The sequence below is a fragment of the Pristiophorus japonicus genome, chromosome 6 (assembly GCF_044704955.1).
Source record: "Pristiophorus japonicus isolate sPriJap1 chromosome 6, sPriJap1.hap1, whole genome shotgun sequence".
Taxonomy (NCBI): domain Eukaryota; kingdom Metazoa; phylum Chordata; class Chondrichthyes; family Pristiophoridae; genus Pristiophorus; species Pristiophorus japonicus.
In genome coordinates this window covers 10,146,164-10,163,570 of record NC_091982.1, presented here as the reverse complement: position 1 = coordinate 10,163,570, position 17,407 = coordinate 10,146,164, and the positions used below count along the sequence as shown (strand labels likewise).

The 17,407-nt window shown below is 44.8% G+C and overlaps 1 protein-coding gene across 6 annotated transcripts in view; it reads left to right on the top strand.

The window, feature by feature from the left end:
• dlg3 (discs, large homolog 3 (Drosophila)) overlaps positions 1–17,407 on the top strand; it is a 779,594-nt gene that overhangs the window by 681,750 nt on the left and 80,437 nt on the right. The gene's annotated exons all lie outside the window — the stretch shown is intronic.

The window sequence follows — 17,407 nt, the reverse complement described above, 5'->3', positions numbered from 1 at the left end:
AAGATTTGTGAGCCGGAATTTGTGGCCCCTACGGGCACGTACGAGGTGTGCACGCGTCCGTAGGGGCCCCCAAGTTCCGGGTTTAGGCACGCGAAGCGCATGCGCATGCGCATGAACCCGGAGCTTGCGATCTGTCAGGAGTACTCTTGACAGATCTACTGCATCCGAAGGTAACGGAGCGAACTCGTGCCCGGCGAATGCCCTTCAATTTCTTAATTGATAAAAGCAGGCATCAGGCGTAAGGCCTGCTTTTATCAGCGTAAGACTTTTAAAGTACAGAAAAATACATTTTAAAAAATAATTTAAACATTTAAAATTCAGTTAAATTAGGTAAATTTAATTTTAGACCCTTTAAAATATGTACATTTATTTTTCAAAAAATAAAATTTTTGTTTTATGTAATTAATTCCATTTTGATTAATTTGAAATATGTGATGTTTTATTTATTTTAAGTGTTTGTGTATTTTTGTGGGTATTCCTATTCATACGATATATACGGAACCACCACAAGTATGAATGGGAATGCCCCTACTCTGATAGGTTGGGCCGGCCCATGTAATCCCAGGGATGCGTACGAAACCCATACGCTCCTGGGAAATGTGGGCCTCTACGCAGGCCCTCACGTGGAGTCCCAGGACCACAAGTCTCCGAACATCTGGGACCACCAGGTACATTCGTAGAAATTTTTGTGGTCGGAGGCATCCGCCAGCGGGAAACCTCCGACCGCAAATTCTGGGCCTGTGTCGTTTTGTGAGAGAAAAATGACGGCGAGTGAGGGGTCACTATATGCCTGTTGCGGTTTACCTGTTGCCATTTTCTCACCATGTTTTTATTACTGATGATGAATTATGACTATAATATTATTCACCAGTGATTATAGACCAGTTACTGTGTGAGATTAGTTCATTAGTAAAATTATGCTCTCGAATATCAATTTACAAATGCTTAATACCTCACCTGAAATTCTCCCCTCTGCTTTATAACGGTAGCATTAAGAGTTTATATAAAACGGTTTAACAGCCTTGTTGAAATAGTACATTAAGTGTTCATATGCTTTTCTCCCTATGGGTGATTTCAGGGCCTAGATTTTTATTTTCAGATAATCCTGAGTCATTTTGATTATTTGATTTATTCTTGTATCTCTTCCAAATGTAGCCCCCAAAATACTCTTGTACCCAGTTTTAAATGTACAAATAAGATAATTTTTTATCTGTTTCACCCCGCAATCATTATGACGCTCTCAGTTATAACCTTTGCTGTGTTATAATGCTCTCAGTTATAAACTTTGCTGTGTTCTAACCTTTGCTGTGCTATATAAGGCTGTGTTATGACACACGATGTGCTATAAGGTGCTTTATTTGAACTCATTCTATAAACCTCTGTCGCAAACTCGGGTCTTTTCTTAGTTATTCTCTTGGGTAAAGCAGCCTTAGTCACTCCTGGAAATGGTCTGAGTATCTTACATTTGGGGTTGTGCTCATACTGCCCAATATCTAATACTGGATTAATTAATGATATAGTAAAGAATCCTCTTGGTAAAAGTGGTTGTAGCATGGTAGAATTTCAAATTCAGTTTGAGAGTGAGAAAGCTAGGTCTCAAAATAGTGTCCTGAATTTAAATAAAGGCAATTATGAAGGTATGAAGGCAGAGTTGGCTAAAGTGGACTGGGAAAATAGATTAAAGGATAAGACGGTAGAGAAGCAATCATTTAAGGAGATATTTCATAACTCTCAGCAGAGATATAAACCAGTGAGAAAGAAACATAGAAACAAAGGTGCAGGAGTAGGCCATTCGGCCCTTCAAGTCTGCACCGCCATTCAATAAGATCATGGCTGATCATGCCTTCAGTACCCCTTTCCTGCTTTCTCTCCATACCCCTTGATCCCCATAACCGTAACAGCCATATCTAACTCCCTCTTGAATATATCCAGTGAACTGGCATCAACAACTCTCTGCGGCAGGGAATTCCACAGGTTAACAACTCTCTGAGTGAAGAAGTTTCTCTTCATCTCGGTCCTAAATGGCCTACTCCTTATCCTAAGACTGTGTCCCCTGGTTCTGGACTTCCCCAACATCGGGAACATTCTTCCCGCATCTAACCTGTCCAGTCCCGTTTCTATGAGATCCCCTCTCATCCTTCTAAACTCCAGTGAATCAAGGCTCTAAGAGAAGGTTGAACCATCCCTGGCTAACTAAGGAAGTAAAGGATGGTATCAAATTGAAAACAAAGGCATACAATGTTGCAAAAAATAATGGGAGGCCAGAGGATTGAGAAATTTTTAGAAACTAGCACAGGACGACTAAAAAAATAATAGAGAGAGAAGATATTTTATGAGAATAAACTAGCAAGAAATATAAAAACAGACAGTAAGAGCTCCTACAGGTATATAAAAAGGAAAAGAGTAGCGAAAGTAAACATTGGTCCCTTAGAGGATGAGACTGGGGAATTAATAATGGAGAACAGGGAAATGACAGAGACTTTGAACAAATATTTTGGATCGGTCTTCATGGCAGAAGACACAAAAACATCCCAATAATTGATAATCAAGGGGCTATTGGAAGCGGGGGAACGTAAAACAATCACTATCACTAGAGAAAAAGTATTAGGCAAACAAATGGAACTAAAGGTGGACAAGTTACCTGGACCTGATGGCCTGCATCCTAGCGTCTTAAAAAAAGTGGCTGCAGAGATAGTAGATGCATTGGTTGTCGTCCATCAAAATTCTCTGGATTCTGGAGAGATCCCAGCTGATTGGAAAACCACAAATGTAACACCCCTATTTAAGAAAGGAGGGAGACAGGAAACTATAGACCAGTTAGCCTAACATCTGTCATTGGGGAAATGCTGGAGTTTATTATTAAGGAAGTAGTAGCAGGACCTTTAGAAAATCATAGTACAGTCAAGCAGAATCAGCATGGTTTTATGAAAAGGAAATCATGTTTGACAAATTTGCTGGAGTTCTTTGAGGATGTAACGAGCCGGGTGGATAAAAGGGAACCAGTAGATGTGTATTTGGATTTCCAGAATGCATTCGATAAGTTACCACATAAAAGGTTAATGCAACAAGATAAGAGCTCACGGGGTTGGGGGTAATATATTAGCATGGATAGAGGATTGTCTAACGAATAGAAAACAGAGAGCCGGAATAAATGGGTCATTTTCAGGTTGGCAAACTGTAACTAGTGGGGTGCCATAGGGATCAGTGCTGGGGCCTCAACTATTTACAATATATATCAATGTCTTGGATGAAGGGACTGAGTGTAATGTAGCCAAATTTGCTGATGATCCAAAGATAGGTGGAAAAGCAAGTTGTGAGGAGGATGGAAAGAATCTGAAAAGGGATATAGATAGGCTAAGTGAGTGGGCAAACAATTGGCAGATGGGGTATAATGTGGGAAATTGTGAGGTTATCCACTTTGGTAGGAAAAATAAAAAAGCAAATTATTATTTAAATGGGGAGAGATTACAAAATGCTGCAGTACAGAGGGATCTGGGGGTCCTTGTACATGAAACACAAAAAGTTAGCATGCAGATACAGCAAGTAATTAGAAAGGCAAATGAAATGTTGGCCTTTATTGCAAGGGGGATAGAGTATAAAGTAGGGAAGTCCTGGAGTACTGCGTACAGTTTTGGTCTCCTTATTTAAGGAGGGATACATTACATTGGAAGCAGTTCAGAGAAGGGTCACGAGGTTGATTCCTGAGATGAAGGGGTTGTCTTATGAGCAAGGTTGAACAGGTTGGGCCTATACTCATTGGAGTTTAGAAGAATGAGAGGTGAACTTATTGAAAGGTATAAAATTCTGAGGGGGCTTGACAGGGTAGATGCAGAGAGGATGTTTCCCCTTGTGGGGGAATCTAGAACTAGGGGATACAGTTTCAGAATAAGAGGTCACCTATTTAAAACGGAAACAAGGAGGACTTTCTTCTCTTGAGGGTCATTAATCTTTGGAATTCTCTACCCCAGATAGCTGTGGAGGCTGAGTTGTTGAATATATTTAATGTAGAGATAGATAGATTTTTGAGCGATAAGGGAGTTAAGGGTTATGGGGAGCGGGCAGGGAAGTGGAGTTGAGGCCAAGATCAGATCAGCCAAATGGCCTACTCCTGCTCCTATTTCTTATGTTATGTTCTTATAGGATAGTATAATCCAGGTGTGTAATAATACTCCCTCCCTATGAACTGTACTGTATAGTTGTATATTTTGCACATGTTCCCACATGCGCCTCTCCCAATGTTTTTGAAAGTGGACTGAGAAAACACTTGGTAAGACAAGGCCAAATTGGGATCATTAAGCTGTTTTACTTCCCAGCAAGTGAACATTACAGAGCAACAGTTGTAAACTGACTCACATAGTTCAATATATACAACTTTTGTTCATGTAAAAATACAATCTAATCAACCCTCTATGCATCCCATTTGTCTCGCTTGACTAAAACAAATTAACTTCAAACCATTCTCTTGCATTTTAACCGTCCTAATTTGACGAAAGCCTGCCCTAGCAGTTTTCCATTAAAAAATGTTTACATCGAGAGGGGAGGGCCTGTGCCAAACCAACCCCCGCGGAGTGCCCGGATGCTTGGATACTGAGACGAGCTAACAAAATGATTATTTTTTTCAGTCTTTAGGGAAGCAACTTCAAAGCCAAATCCATTACCTTTCAACTAGTCACCCAGTCCAGATGCTGAGGGAAGCAAGGGTGGAGATAGGGGAAGCTCTGACTACAATCTTTCAATCTTCCTTGAATATGGGAGTGGTACCAGAGAACGTGAAAAAACAAATGTTCAACAGTTTTCAAAAAAGGGGAGAGGGATAAACCTGGTAACTACAGGCCAGTAAGACTAACATCAGTGGTGGGAAAACTATTAAGCAACCATTGTCAAGGACAAAATTAATTCTCGCTTAGAGAAGCATGGATAAATAAGGAACGTCCAATATGGATTTGTTAAAGGCAAATCATGTCTGACTAACTTAACTGAGTTCTTCGATGAAGTAGCAGAGAGGTTTAATGAAGGTAGTGCAGTAGATGTTGTGTATATATAGACTTTCAAAAGGCATTTGATCAAGTACCATATATCAGATTTATTCGGAAACGAGAAGCACACAGGATTGTAGGTAACTTGGATATGTTACAAGCTTGGGTTCAAACTGAGAAGATCAACCAGGGAGCGGAAGGCCCCGGACTGTCTCAACTTGTAAATACAACCTGCACCAAGAACTTTGGGGGGGAATGATGTTATGTATGTTAACTGGGTTTGATCTGCCACCGGAGGGCGTGACTGTCGGAATCCTAATGGTCACTGGCAGACACGTGCAAGCCATGTATATAATGTTGGCAGCCACGTTGAATCGTTTGAGAATAAATAAACTGGAGTAAGGTCATGCCTGAACTTGGGTATAGGGAGTACAATTTTAAAGTTTGTGGATGATACAAAACTTGGCAATCTAGTAAATAGTGAGTAGAATATTAGTAGACTTCAGTTTGGAGGGCCTGGTCTTCAAACACTCTTTTCCTCAGGCTGCACTGGCGCACTGGAGGCAGTGTTGGATATCTCCGTTGATGCCTGCTCTTGTTGATAGGAAGCTCCCGAGATATGGGAAGTGGTCCATGGTGTCCAGGGCCGTGCCGTGGATCTTGATGACTGGGGCGCAGTGCTGTGTGGTGAGAACAGGCTGGTGGTGGACCTCCCTTTGTTTTACGAATGTTTAGCATAAGGCCCATGCTTTTGTACGCCTCAGTAAATACGTCGACTATGTCCTGGAGTTCAGCCTCTATGTGCGCAGGCGTTGTCCGCGCACTGTAGCTCGACGATAGAGGTTGGAGTGGTCTTGGACCTGGCCTGGAGACGGCGAAGGTTGAGCAGCTTCCCACTGGTTCTGTAGTTTAGTTCCACTCCAGCGGGGAGCTTGTTGACTGTGAGATGGAACATGGCAGCGAGAAAGATTGAGAAGAGGGTTGGGGCGATGACGCAGCCTTGTTTGACCCAGGTTTGGACTTGAATTGACTCTGTGGTGGATCCGTTGGTAAGGATCACGGCCTGCCACCAAGCTCATGGTCTACAGGGCTGTCGTAATACCTGCCCTCCTGTATGGCTCAGAGATATGGACCATGTACAGTGGATACATCAAGGGCCAATGTACAGCAAAATTCTAAAGGGTCAAAGTGTAATAAAAAGGCAAGCCTGAAAGCTCGGTGCCTCAATGCGAGGAGTATTCGGAACCCAGGAGAGGGCTCTGAACTAGTTAGAGTGGGTGAGAGCGCAGATGAACAGGACCCCAAGAAAAAATGCAAAAGGCAGGAGGCAACAGAGCAGAGTAGCACTGGGGTAAGTGTAAACCACAAGGGGATAGGAAGGGACAATATGTATGAATATAAAGGGGCTGCAGGAGGGGTCAAAACTAAAAGTCATGGTTTAAAAACTAGTATTAAAACACTCTACCTAAACGCACGCAGCATTTGAAATAAAGTAAATGAGTTGGCGGCACAAATCATTACAAATGGGTATGATTTGGTGGCCATTACAGAAACGTGGTTGCAGGGTGGCCAAGACTGGGAATTAAACATACAGGGGTATCTTGACAATTCGGAAGGATAGACAAGAAGGGAAAGGAGGTGGGGTAGCTCTGTTAATAAAGGATGATATCAGGGCAGTTGTGAGAGATGATATTGGCTCTAATGAACAAAATGTTGAATCATTGTGGGTGGAGATTAGAGATAGTAAGGGGAAAAAGTCACTGGTGGGCGTAGTTTATAGGCCCCCAAATAATAACTTGACGGTGGGACGGACAATAATCAAGGGAATAATAGAGGCATGTGAAAAAGGAACGGCAGTAATCATGGGGGATTTTAACCTACATATCGATTGGTCAAATCAAATTGCACGGAGTAGCCTGGAGGAGGAATTCATAGAATGCATACGGGATTGTTTCTTAGAACAGTATGTTACAGAACCTACAAGGGAGCAAGCTATCTTTTATCTGGTCCTGTGTAATGAGACAGGAATAATAAATGATCTCCTAGTAAAAGATCCTCTTAGAATGAGTGATCACAGTATGGTTGAATTTGTAATACAGATTGAGGGTGAGGAAGTAGTGTCTCAAACGAGCATACTATGCTTAAACAAAGGGGACTACAGTGGGATGAGGGCAGAGTTAGCTAAAGTAGACTGGGAACACAGACTAAACGATGGCACAATTGAGGAACAGTGGAGGACTTTTAAGGAGCTCTTTCATAGTGCTCAACAAAAATATATTGCAGTGAAAAAGAAGGGCGGTAAGAGAAGGGATAACCAGCCGTGGATAACCAAGGAAATAAAGGAGAGTATCAAATTAAAAACCAATGCGTATAAGGTGGCCAAGGTTAATGGGATACTAGAAGATTGGGAAAATTTTAAACGACAGCAACGAATGACTAAGAAAGCAATAAAGAAAGGAAAGATAGATTACGAAAGTAAACTTGCGCAAAACATAAAAACAGATAGTAAAAGCTTTTACCGATATATAAAACGGGAGTGACTAAAGTAAATGTTGGTCCCTTAGAAGATGAGAAGGGGGATTTAATAATGGGAAATGTGGAAATGGCTGAGACCGTAAACAATTATTTTGCTTCGGTCTTCACAGTGCAAGGCACAAAAACCATGCCACAAATTGCTGGTCATGGGAATGTGGGAAGGGAGGACCTTGAGACAATCACTATCACTAGGGAGGTAGTGCTGGACAGGCTAATGGGACTCAAGGTAGACAAGTCCCCTGGTCCTGATGAAATGCATCCCAGGGTATTAAAAGAGATGGCGGAAGTTATAGCAGATGCATTCGTTATAATCTACCAAAATTCTCTGGACTCTGGAGAGGTACTAGCGGATTGGAAAGCAGCTAATGTAACGCCTCTGTTTAAAAAAGAGGGCAGACAAAAGGCAGGTAACTATAGGCCGGTTCGTTTAACATCTGTAGTGGGGAAAATGCTTCAAGCTATCATTAAGGAAGAAATAGCAGGACATCTAGATAGAAATAGTGCAATCAAGCAGACGCAACATGGATTCATGAAAGGGAAATCATGTTTAACTAATTTACTGGAATTCTTTGAGGATATAACGAGCATGGTGGATAGAGGTGTACCGATGGATGTGGTGTATTTAGATTTCCAAAAGGCATTCGATAAGGTGCCACACAAAAGGTTACTGCAGAAGATAAAGGTACGTGGAGACAGAGGAAATGTATTAGCGTGGATCGAGAATTGTCTGGCTAACAGAAAGCAGAGAATGGGGATAAATGGGTCCTTTTCGGGTTGGAAATCGGTGGTTCGTGGTGTTCCACAGGGATCGGTGCTGGGACCACAACTGTTTACAATATACATAGATGACCTTGAAGAGAGGACAGAGTGTAGTGTAACCAAAATTTGCAGATGACACCAAGATTAGTGGGAAAGCGGGTTGTGTAGAGGACACAGAGAGGCTGCAAAGAGATTTAGATAGGTTAAGCGAATGGGCTAAGGTTTGGCAGATAGAATACAATGTCGGAAAATGTGAGGTCATACACCTTGGGAAAAAAAAACAGTAAAAGGGAATATTATTTTAATGGGGAGAAATTACAACATGCTGTGGTGCAGAGGGACCTGGGGGTCCTTGTGCATGAAACTCTTTTAGAGTCTACCTGCAAAAACATAAAACATTAAATCGTGCCACCCGACCTGGGTGACACACCAGACATTTACAAGGCCCTTTTTTTTCCTTTTTTTTTGAGTTTTTCTTTTTTTTTCTTCTTTTTTTTTTGGGCACTAAAATCACAATTTTCCAGTGCCCCCTATAAAAGGGAAGGGGACACTAAAAGCACCGGCATTTAAAACAAATGAAACTTTAAAACGTAAAATCAAATTAAAATTTGGTTGCCGGGCGTGATGATGCACTCCAGTCCCTCCGGTGCCCACCTCTCGCGGAAGGCCGTGAGCGTACCAGTGGACACCGCGTGCTCCATCTCCAAGGACACCCTGGACCGGATGTAAGAGCGGAAGAGAGGCAGGCAGTCAGGTTGAACGACCCCCTCGATCGCCCGCTGCCTGGACCGGCTGATGGCACCCTTGGCCGTGCCCAGGAGCAGTCCTACGAGGAGGCCTTCAGACCTACCCGCTCCCCTCCGCACAGGGTGCCCAAAGATCAGGAGAGTGGGACTGAAGTGCAGCCAGAATTTCAGGAGCAGCCCCTTCAAATAATAAAACAGGGGCTGCAACCTTGTACATTCCATAAAAACATGGAACACGGACTCTTCCAGACCGCAGAAATTGCAGGCGGCCTGGGAGTCCGTGAACCGGCTTAAAAATTTGTTGCACGGTACTGCTCCGTGCACCACCCTCCAGGCCAAGTCCCCGATGAATAGTGGGAGGACCCCTGCGTAGAGTGCCCTCCATCGGGGACCCCCGCCTCCTCCGGACGGCAAGATGGTACGCCATGGCGTGTCCGGACGGCCGGCGAGGATGGCAAAGTTGAGAGTGTGCAGGAGCAGCCCGTACAGGAAACCCCTCCGCGCGGAACTGAAAGGCACGGAGGGGATTTCCCCGAGGCGGCTCAAGTTGTGAGGCGCCGGCCCCCGAGGGAGGTTCCGGGGTTTGGCGCCGATGAGGAATTCCGTCCGGACGGGGGTCAGTTCGGACGGGATCTCCCCACGTGCTTGAGCCTCCTCGATGCACCTTACGGAGTCAGGGCCCAGAGCTGTTTTTAGCGACTCGATGGCGTCGGCCGCGTGGCGGACGTTGGCAGAATTTAGGCACCGCGCCAGCGTGTCTGGCGCCATCCAGCCCGCTCCTCCGCCATCGAGCAGGTCCCTGACCCTGGTCACCTCACCAGCCACAGCCCTCTCTTCCGACCGCCACATAAAACCTCGGCCGTGGAGGTACGGATTCCAGAGCAGCGGTTCCTGCAGGACGGCCGCCACTCCAGCCGGCGGAGAGCTGCGCTTGGTGGAGACTTTGTTCCAGACCCTGATGAGTTCCCTGTAAAAGACAGGCAGCTCCCGGAGGGCGGTCCTGGCACCCCCCAAGTTCACAAACAGGAGCTGCGTGTCATAATTGAGGTCGCGCTGCTGGCGGAAGAAATACCTCGCCAGAGCGCACCACCTAGGAGGGGGCTCGACGTAAAGGTATCTCTGCAGGGTCTGAAGACGGAAAGTCGCGAGCTGGGCGCTGACGCACACCAACGACTGACCGCCCTCCTCAAGCGGGAGACTCAAGACCGCGGCAGAGACCCAGTGCTTCCTGTTGTTCCAGAAGAAGTCCACCAGCTTCTTCTGTATCTTGGCGACAAACGCAGGGGGAGGGGTCAAAGTGACCAGCCGGTACCACAACATTGCGGCCACCAGCTGGTTTATGACTAGCGCTCGACCCCTGTAGGACAGCACTCGGAGCAGTCCTGTCCAGCGCCCTAGGCGAGCGGCGACCTTGGCCTCCAGCTCTTGCCAGTTCGCCGGCCAGGCTCCCTCGTCGGGGCTAAGGTAGACTCCCAGATAGAGGAGATGGGTCGTGCTCCAGGCAAAAGGCCTGAGCTCCTCCGGCAGGGAGTCCACCCGCCACTGACCCACCAGGAGTCCGGAACATTTCTCCCAGTTGATCCTGGCGGAGGACGCGGCCGAGTAAATCTCCTGGCACTCACGCATCCTCCGCAGGTCAGCGGGATCCTCTACCGCGAGGAGCACGTCATCGGCGTAAGCCGAGAGGACGACCTCCACGCCCGGCCCTTGCAGAGCCAGTCCCGTCAACCTCGTCCGCAAGAGGCGCAGGAAAGGCTCCACGCAAACGGCGTATAACTGGCCGGACATGGGGCATCCCTGGCGCACCCCTCTCCTAAAGCAAAGGGGCGCCGTCAAGGACCTCCTTGTGCATGAATCCCAAAATGTTAGTTTGCAGGTGCAGCAGGTAATCTGGAAGGTGAATGGAATGTTGGCCTTCATTGCGAGAGGGATGGAGTACAAAAGCAGGGAGGTCCTGCTGCAACTGTACAAGGTATTGGTGAGGCCGCACTTGGAGTACTGCGTGCAGTTTTGGTCACCTTACTTAAGGAAGGATATACTAGCCTTGGAGGGGGTACAGACAATTCACTAGGCTGATTCCGGAGATGAGGGGGTTACCTTATGATGATAGATTGAGTAAACTGGGTCTTTACTCGTTGGAGATCAGAAGGATGAGGGGTGATCTTATAGAAACATTTAAAATAATGAAAGGGATAGACAAGATAGAGGCAGAGAGGTTGTTTCCGCTGGTCGGGGAGACTAGAACTAGGGGGCACAGCCTCAAAATACGGGGGAGCCAATTTAAAACCGAGTTGAGAAGGAATTTCTTCTCCAGAGGGTTGTGAATCTGTGGAATTCTCTGCCCAGGGAAGCAGTTGAGGCTAGCTCATTGAATGTATTCAAATCACAGATAGGTAGATTTTTAACCAATAAGGGAATTAAGGGTTATGGGGAGCAGGCGGGGAAGTGGAGCTGAGTCCACGGCCAGATCAGCCATGATCTTTTTGAATGGCGGAACAGGCTCGAGGGGCTTCGATGGTCTACTCCTGTTCCTAATTCTTATGTTCTTATGTAAGTTGCTGGAGAAATATCACCAAAGATGTCTCCGCAAGATCCTACAAATCCCCTGGGAGGACAGGCACACCAACATCAACCTCCTCACTCAAGCTAACAACCCCAGCATTGAAGAACTGACCACACTCAATCAGTTCTGCTGGGCAGGCCACATTGTTCGCATGCCAGATACGAGACTCCCAAAGCAAGTGCTCTACTCGGAGCTCCTTCATGGCAAACGAGCCAAAGGTGGGCAGCAGAAACGCTGCAAGGACACCCTCAAAGCCTCCCTGATAAAGTACAACATCCTCACTGACACCTGGGAGTCCCTGGCCCAAGACTGCCCTAAGTGGAGGAAGTGCATCCGAGAGGGCGCTGAGCACCTCGAGTTTCAACGCCGAGAGCATGCAGAAATCAAGCGCAGACAGCGGAAAGAGTGTGCGGCAAACCAGTCCCACCCACCCCTTCCCTCAACCACTATCTGTCCCACCTGTGACACCTCTTGTATTGGACTGTTCAGCCACCAAAGAACTCACTTCAGGAGTGGAAGCAAGTCTTCCTCGATTCCGAGGGACTGCCTATGTGTAGACTTCAGAAGGATTTAGACAGACTGGTAAAATGGGCAGACACATGACAGATGCAATTTAATGTGTCTAAGTGTGACATGATGCACTTTGGGAGGAACAACATGGAGAAGCAGTATAATGTAAATGATACTATTTTGAGGGAGTGTAAGTGCAGAAGGACCTGGGGTGCATATTCACAAATCTTTGAAGGTGGCAGGGCAAGCTGATAAGGTGGTTAAATGCATATGGGATATTTGGCTTTGTAAATAGGGGCATTCAATACAAAAGCAAGAGAGTCATGCTAAACCTTTACAAATCACTGGTTAGGCATCAGTATTGTAAGCAATTCTGGCCACAACACTTTAGGAACAATGTCAAGGCCTTGGAGAGGTTACAGAGGAGCCTAACCAGGATGATACAGGGATGAGGGACCTCCGTTGTGGAGAGATTGGAGAAGCTGGGATTGCTCGCCTGCAGGTAGAGAAGGTTAAGGAAAAACCTAATAAAGGTATTCAAAATTATTAGGGATTTTGATAGAGGAAGTAGAGAGAAACTGTTTCCTTGGCAAGTGGGTCAGTAACCAAAGATCATGGATTTAAAATAATTGACAAAAGAACTAGAGGGGAAATGAGGAGAAATTGCTTCACACAGAGGGTTGATCTGGAGCGCACTACCTGAAAGGGTGGAGAAAGCAGATTCCATAAGAACTTTCAAAAAGTAATTGGACATATAATTGAAGAGGACTCATTTGCAGGGTTCTGGGGTAAAAGCTGGGGTGTTGGACTAAACTGGACAGTGCTATCAAAGAGCCGGCACAGGAATGACAGGTCGAATGTTCTACTTCTGTTTATGAACTCTTTTTTTTAAAAAAAAACATGTATGAATAAACTTTGCTTTAAACACCTAACATTTAAATGTCGCACTTTACCAAATCTTTTCTGTTTTTAAAAAAAAATCAAGCAGTCTCACTGTTTTTTGTGATATATGGCCCTTAGTTACAACTCGCAATGTGATATTTGCTCTGTTACAACTCTAGCTGTGAATATGCTCTGTTATAACCTCTGTTGTGATAGAAGACTATTATAATCTTCACTGTGTTACAATGCTTTCTATTATAACTAGTTTTATTATAAGGCTCTCAGTTATAACTCTTGCTGTGTTATAATGTTCTTGATTATAACTCCTGCTGTTATAATGCGTTCATTATTTCCCTTGCTGTGTTTATAAGGTTCTTGGCTATAACTCTTGCTGTCTTATAAGGCTTTGAGTTGTAACACCCTAATACAGTACTGAGGAAATGCTGAACTGTCACAGGTGTCGTCTTTGGTTGGCATATTAAACCGAGACCCTATCTGCCCTTTCATGTGGGCATAAAATCTTCCATGGCACTACAAAGAGAAGATGTCCTGGCTGACATTTGTCCTTCAACCAACATCACTAAAACAGATTATCTGGTCATTTATCTTGCCGCTGTTTGTGGGACCTTGGTGTGCACAAATTGACTGTCGCGTTTGTCTACATCACAACAGTGACTACATTTCAAAAGTACTTCTTTGGCTGTAAAGCTCTTTGGGATGCTCTGAGGTCATGAGAGGTGCGATAGACAGGTATAATGCCCGAATCCGACAACGTCGGGGCCGGGGCTGTGCCGGTTTTCGTATTTTTCCGGATTTCTGGTCGGACATTAAAACAGCGCATGAATCAGGTCGGGTTGGTGCAGGTCGAGGGGAGCACGTGAGTCGGGTCGGGCTGCATGTGGGTCACGTTGGGTTGGGTCGGGTCACACGTGGGTCGGGGTCGAGGGTCATTTGGCAAGGCTCGGACCGATCGCATGCCGGATTACTCGATCTGAAATGCGCTTTTGTAAAAAATGTCCGGTTTTCGGACAATTCCGGATTCGGGACGTTGTACCTGTTAATGCACGTTCTTTCTTTAGTACTGCAGCTAGGATTCAGTTGCTGGACTTTCGCATGTTCTTTGTGATGTCTTGGATATTGACTGTAACACGCACCTCATTCTCATACGTACGTTGCACCTTATTATGCTCATCACCCAGGAAGCACATTCAGGTAATGTAAAGCTGCTGTCGGTGTGTTTAGAGATGTGATCACCAATGCAATAACAACAGCTCCATGCAGCACCTGGAGCAGTGATTGGCCACAAACTTTCCAGCATTTCACAGGGAAATTTCCCTTGTATTTGCATGATGTTCAAATGTCACCTTAATGGTAAAGATGTATCTGGAGAGCCCAAGTTAGTCCAAGGGCTAACTGTAAAATGCTGTATTCCCAGTTAAATGGAAATTTCAATATCAGGTTGATGTCCCAGAAACAGACAGAAATGTGTCTATAATCATTCCCAAACAAATGCTCTTAGGCAGGGGGCTGGTGAAAACTCATCACAGCTGTTGATAAATGAAGTTTGAAATCTAAAAATCTCTGCCTCACCCTGGATTGTTACCTGAGCCATACACAAATTGGCATTGGGACAAGTAGGTTATTAAATGCGTAGCTGAGAGTGGTTTGGAAGGCAGGGGTTTTAATTCATGGGGCACTGTCCCCAGTACTGGGGAAAGTGGGAATTGTTCCGTTGGGACGGGCTCCACTTAAACTGAGTTGGGGTCAGTGTCCTGGCGAATCGAATAACTGGGGCGGTCGAGATTTAAACTAATGAAGAGGGGATGGGAGGATTCAGGGACAGGTAAATTCAAAAGCAATAAGAGAAATGTCAAGATTATAGAGCAGAGTAGTGATTTGGTAAAAAAATAAGCAGAGTGGGTCAGGAAGGAATAGAGAGCTTAACAAAGGGCATCAGTGACTTGGGTGACACAAGGGAAAAATAGAAAAGGTTAAAGCTAAAGGCACTTTATCTGTGCGAAGCATTCACAGCAAAATTAATGAATTAATAGCACAAATAGAAACAAATGGGTTTGATAGCCATTACGGAGACATGGTTGCTGAGTGACCAAGGTTGAGAACTAAATATTGCAGGATATTTGACTATTAGAAGAGATAGGCAGAATGGAAAAGGTGTGTATGGGGGGATCGGGGGCGGGGGGGGTGGGGTGGGGTGGTGCAATAATACAGTAGAGAGAAAGGATCTTAGCTCTGAAAAGCAAGATGTAGAATCACTTTGGGTGGTACTAAGAACCAACAAGGGGCAGAAAACACTGGTAAGAGTAGTTTATAGGCTCCCGAACAGAAGTTGTAGTTTCGGGCACAGTATAAATCCGGGAATTAGAGGTGCATGTAACGAGGGTAATACAATAATGGGGAATTTTAATTTTCACATAGACTGGGCAAACCAAGTTTGCAGTAATAGTGTGGAGAACGAGTTCATGGAATGCATTCAAGATAGTTTTCTAGATCACTGTTGAGGAACCAACTAGGGAACAGGCTATTTCAGATTTAGTATTCTGCAATGAGGCAGAATTAATTAAAAGCCTCTTAGTAAAGAAGCCTCTGGGAAGCAGTGATCATAATATGATTTGAATTTTATGTTGAGTTTTACAGTGATTTAGTTCAGTCTGAAACTCTGGTCTTAAATCTTAACAAAGCAAACTATGTAGGTATGAGGGGCGAGTTGGCTAAGGCAGGTTGGGAAACTAGATTAACTGATATGGTAGGGAAGAAATGGCAAACATTTAAAGAAATAATTCATAATTCACAGGAAATATGCATACCGTCAAGAATAAAAACCTCATGGGAAAAATGATTCAACCGTGACTAACAAGACGTTAAGGATAGTATTAGATTAAAGGAAGAGGTTTATAATGTTGCCAAAAAGCGTAGTAAGCCGAAGGATTGGGTGGATTTTAGAATTCAGTAAAGGAGGACCAAGAAATTGATGAGAAAATAGAAATTGAGAGTAAACTAGTAAGAGACATAAAACAGATTGTAAAAGCTTCTGCAGATACACAAAAAGGAAGAGATTAGCAGAAGTAAAGCTGGGTCCTTTACAAGCAGAGACAGGAGAAATTATAATGGGAATAAGGAATGGCAGAGACATTAAACAAATACTTTGCATCGGTCTTCACAGAAGAAAACACAAAAAACATTCCAGAAGTAGTGAAAATGAGGAACTTATACAAATTAGTATCAGTAAAGAAATAGTACTTGAGAAATTAATGGCACGAAAAGTCGACAAATTCCCTGGACCTGATGGCCTAATCCTAGTGTTTTAAGAGGTGGCTGCAGGGATAGTGGATGCATTGGTTGTGATCTTCCAGAATTTCCTAGATTCTAGAACGGTCTCCACTGATTGGAAGGTAGCAAATGTTACCCCACTATTCAAGAAAGGAAGGAGAGAGAAAATGGGGAACTATAGACCAGTTAGCCTGACATGAGTAGTAGGGAAAATGCTAGAATCTATTATTAGGGATGTGATAACAGGGTACTTAGAAAATCATCATATGATTGGGCAGAGTCAACATGGATTTAAGAAAGGGAAATTATGTTTGACAAATCTACTATCACTGCAGGACTTCCTCAGGGCAGTGTCCCAGGCCCAACTATCTTCAGCTGCTTCTTCCATGACCTTCCTTCCATCATAAGGTCAGAAATGTGGATGTTTGCTGATGATTGCACTGTGTTCAGTTCCATTCGCAACTCCTTAGATAATGAAGCAGTCTATACCCATATGCAGCATGACCTGGACGACATTCAGGCTTGGGCTGATGTGTGGAGCGAATGTTACTTGCCACTTAAGTGCCAGGCAATGACCATCTCCAACAAGAGAGAGTCGAACCACCGCACCTTGACATTCAACAATATTACTATCGCCAAATCCCCTGACATCAACATCCTGGGCGTCACTATTGACCAGAAATTTAACTGGACCAGCCACATAAATACTATGGCTACAAAAGCAGGTCAGAGGCTCAGTATTCTACAGCGGGTGCCTTACCTCCTTACTCCCCAAAGCCTTCCAACCATCTACAAGGTAGCAGTCAGGATTGTGATGGAATACTCTCCACTTGCCTGGATGAGTGCAGCACCAACAACACTCAAGAAGCTCGACATCATCCCAGACAAAGCAGCCCGCTTGATTGGCACCCCATCCACCACCTTAAAGATTCACGACGACCACCACCGGCGTACAGTGTTTGCGGTATGTACCATCTATAAGATGCACTGCAGCAACTCGCCACAGCTTCTTTGACAGCACTTCCCTAACACATGACCTGTACCATCTAAAAGGCCAAGGGCAGCAGGTGAATGGGAACACCACCACCTACAAGTTCCACTCCCAAGGCACACACCATCCTGATTTGCAAATATATCGCCGTTCCTTC